The sequence below is a fragment of the Arachis ipaensis genome, chromosome B5, assembly GCF_059453495.1.
Source record: "Arachis ipaensis isolate K30076 ecotype BB chromosome B5, ASM5945349v1, whole genome shotgun sequence".
Lineage (NCBI taxonomy): Eukaryota > Viridiplantae > Streptophyta > Magnoliopsida > Fabales > Fabaceae > Arachis > Arachis ipaensis.
Window position 1 is genome coordinate 79,911,608 of NC_142440.1, and position 4,120 is coordinate 79,915,727.

At 38.2% G+C, this 4,120-nt stretch overlaps 1 non-coding gene across 1 annotated transcript; it reads left to right on the forward strand.

Annotated features, from left to right (window-relative positions):
- The first annotated feature begins 2,270 nt into the window (after nucleotides 1–2,270).
- LOC148564731 (small nucleolar RNA R71) lies at nucleotides 2,271–2,378 on the forward strand. The gene has a single exon (XR_015884951.1). It is a non-coding gene; the product is annotated as a small nucleolar RNA R71 (small nucleolar RNA).
- Nucleotides 2,379–4,120: the final 1,742 nt, after the last annotated feature.

Below are 4,120 nucleotides of genomic sequence, written 5' to 3' on the forward strand. Positions count from 1 at the left end.
ATTCTAGCATTTACTTTTTCTGTCATTTACCTTCCCGTCATTTTATTTTCTGCAATTCTAAACTCAAATCCTGGATTCGCTCAACTAGAACATTCCTCTAATTAAAGTTGCTTGATCAATCAATCCTTGTGGGATTCGACCTCACTCTATTGTGAGTTTTTACTTGACGACAAATTCGGTACACTTGCCGAAAGAAATTTGTTAAGAGACAACTTTTCCGTGCATCAAGAGATAAGGTAGGTGGAGATCTTGTGGGGTCCACAGATCCTGAGGTGTCAAGGATTTCTCATCCCTGCACGATGTTGGCGTGTAAATGCCCCCTTGATTGCCAATCCTGGCATTAAACGCCAGGTTCCTGCCCATTTTTGGCGTTTAACGATAGCTTTTCTCCCCTTTATGGCATTTAAACGCCAGCTCTGTGCCCATTTTTGGCGTTAAACGCCCAGAATGGTGCCAGACTGGGCGTTTAACGCCCATTCTGCTACCCTTACTGGCGTTTAAACGCCAGTAAGCTTCTCCTCCAGGGTGTGCTATTTTTAATACTGTTTTTCATTATGTTTTTGCTTTTTTAGTTATTTTTGTGACTTCACATGTTCATCAACCTACAGAAAACATAAAATAACAATGGAAAATAAATAAATATGATTAATAAAATTGGGTTGCCTCCCAACAAGCGCTTATTTAATGTCAATAGCCTGACAGTAGGCTCTCATAGAGCCTCACAGATACTCAGAGCATGATGATGGCCTCCCAACACCAAACTTAGAGTTTGAATGTAGGGGCTCTATTTGACTCTGGATTGAGAGAAGTTTTTCATGCTTCATCTCCATGGTTACAGAAGGAGATCCTTGAGCTTTAAATACAAGGGAGTCCTCATTCACTTGAAGGACCAATTCTCCTCTATCAACATCAATCACAGCTTTTGCTGTGGCTAGGAAAGGTCTACCAAGGATGATGGATTCATCCTTACACTTCTCAGTGTCTAGAATTATGAAATCAGCAGGGATGTAGTGGCCTTCAACCTTTACCAAGACATCCTCTACAAGTTCATAAGCCTGTTTCCTTGAATTTTCTGCCATCTCTAGTGAGATTCTTGCAGCTTGTACCTCACAGATCCCTAGCTTTTCTATCACAGAGAGTGGCATGAGGTTTATACTTGACCCCAGGTCACACAGAGCCTTCTCAAAGGTCATGGTGCCTATGGTACAAGGTATTAAGAACTTTCCAAGATCCTGTCTCTTCTGAGATAATCTCTGCCTAGTCAAGTCATCCAGTTCTTTGGTGAGCAAGGGGGGTTCATCCTCCCAAGTCTCATTACCAAATAACTTGGCATTTAGCTTCATGATTGGCAGAAGTAAATTCAATGGAATCTTTATGGTCTCAGTGTGAGCCTCAGATTCCCATGGTTCCTCATTAGGAAACTCCTTGGAGGCCAGTGGACGTCCATTGAGGTCTTCATCAGTGGAAATCACTGCCTTTCCCTCCTCTATGCATTCGGCCATGTGGGACGTGTTTATGGCCTTGCATTCTCTCTTTGGGTTCTCTTCTGTATTGCTTGGGAGAGTACTAGGAGGGAGTTCAGTAATCCTCTTACTCAACTGACCCACTTGTGCCTCTAAATTTCTAATGGAGGACCTTGTTTTAGTCATGAAACTTTGAGTGGTTTTAGTTAGATCAGAGATTATGGTTACTAAGTCAGATTGACTCTGCTTAGAATTCTCTGTCTGTTGTTGAGAATATGATGGAAAAGGCTTGCTATTGCTAAACCTATTTCTTCCACCATTACTGTTGTTGAAGCCTTGTTGGGGCCTCTGTTGGTCCTTCCATGAGAGATTTAGATGATTTCTCCATGAAGGATTATAGGTGTTTCCATAGGGTTCTCCAATGTAATTCACCTCTTCCATTGCTAGGTTCTCAGGATCATAAGCTTCTTCTTCGGATGAAGCTTCTTTGGTACTGCCTATTGCTGCTTGCATGCCAGATAGACTCTGAGAGATCATATTGACTTGCTGAGTCAATATTTTATTCTGAGCCAATATGGCATTCAGAGTATCAATCTCAAGAACTCTTTTCTTCTGATTTGTCCCATTATTCACAGGGTTCCTTTCAGAAGTATACATGAATTGGTTATTTGCAACCATCTCAATAAGTTCCTGAGCTTCTGCAGGCGTCTTCTTTAGATGAAGAGATCCTCCAGCAGAGCTGTCCAATGACATCTTGAACAGTTCAGACAAACCATCATAGAAGATACCTATGATGCTCCATTCAGAAAGCATGTCAGAAGGACACCTTCTGATCAATTGCTTGTATCTTTCCCAAGCTTCATAGAGGGATTCACCTTCCTTCTGTCTGAAGGTCTGGACCTCCACTCTTAGCTTACTTAATTTTTGAGGTGGAAAGAATTTGGCCAGAAAAGCACTGACCAGCTTTTCCCAAGAGTTCAGGCTTTCCTTAGGTTGTGAATCCAACCATATCCTAGCTCTGTCTCTTACAGCAAAAGGGAAGAGCATAAGTCTGTAGACTTCAGGGTCAACCCCATTAGTCTTGACAGTATCATAGATTTGCAAGAATTCAGCTAAGAACTGATGAGGATCTTCCAATGGAAGTCCATGAAACTTGCAATTCTGTTGCATTAGAGAAACTAATTGAGGCTTCAGCTCAAAGTTGTTTGCTTCAATGGCAGGGATAGAGATGCTTCTCCCATAGAAGTCGGGAGTAGGTGCAGTAAAGTAACCAAGCACCTTCCTTGCATTGTTGGCATTGTTGTTGTTTTCGGCTGCCATGGCTTCTTCTTGTTTGAAAATTTCTGTTAGGTCCTCTCCAGAGAGTTGTGCTTTAGCTTCTCTTAGCTTTCTCTTCAAGGTCCTTACAGGTTCAGGATCAGCTTCAACAAGAATGCCTTTGTCTTTGCTTCTGCTCATATGAAAGAGAAAAGAAGAAAGTATGAAATTCTCTATGTCACAGTATAGAGATTCCTTGAGATGTCAGAGGAAAAGAAGAATAGAAGGAGGAGGCAGAAAGGAGAGAATTCGAACTTATAGAGAGAGGGAGTCCGAATTGCACATTGAGGAAGAGTGCTTGTCCCTTAAATAGAAGAAGGTGAGAAGGGGGAAAAGAATTTTCGAAATTAAATTTTGAAAGATTTTGAAATAATTAAAAGAAATTTTAAAAAAAATTCATTGATGATTTTCTAAAATTAAAATTGAGAAAGTAGTTAAGTGATTTTGAAATCAGAAATAAAAAAAAAGATATGATTGAAAATTATTTTGAAAAATATGTGATTGAGAAGATATGATTAAGAAGATATGATTGAAAATCAATTTAAAAGAAATTTTTAAAATTAAAGTTGATTACTTGACTAACAAGAAATTAAAAGACATGATTCTAGAATTTAAAATTTGATCCTTTCTTAATAGGCAAGTAACAACTTGAAAATTTTGAATTAAATCATTAATTGTAGCAAGGATTTTCGAAAATACTAAAAAAAATGGACAGGATTTGATTTTGAAAAGATATGATTGAAAAGATAAGATCTGAAAAAGATTTGATTTTGAAAAATTATGAAAATTTGAAAAATATTTGAATTGAAAACAAAATCTTCCCTCTTGTGCCACCTTGGCGTTAAACGCCCAAAATGGATACCATTCTGGGCGTTTAACGCCCAAAATACTACCCTTTTGGGCGTTTAACGCCCAACCAGGTACCCTGGCTGGCATTTAAACGCCAGTTTTCCTTCCTCACTGGGCATTTTGAATGCCCAGCTTTTTTTGTGTAATTCCTCTGCTGCATGTTCTGAATCTTCAATTCTTTGTATTATTGACTTGAAAAGACATAATTTTGAAAGTTTTTTGAATTTTTAATGATGAGAAACAATAAAATGAAACTAATCATGGAAAATCAAGATCAAAACAAATAATGCATGCAAGACACCAAACTTATAAGTTTGTATACTAGGAACAACAACAAATTGAGAATGCATATGAAAAATAATAAAACACACAAGACAAGAGAATTTAAAGATCAGAGCAAGGAAATCATCATGAATAACTTGAAGATTAATGAAGAACATAATGCATATATTCAAAAATTGCAAGAAATTAAATAAAACATGCAAGACACC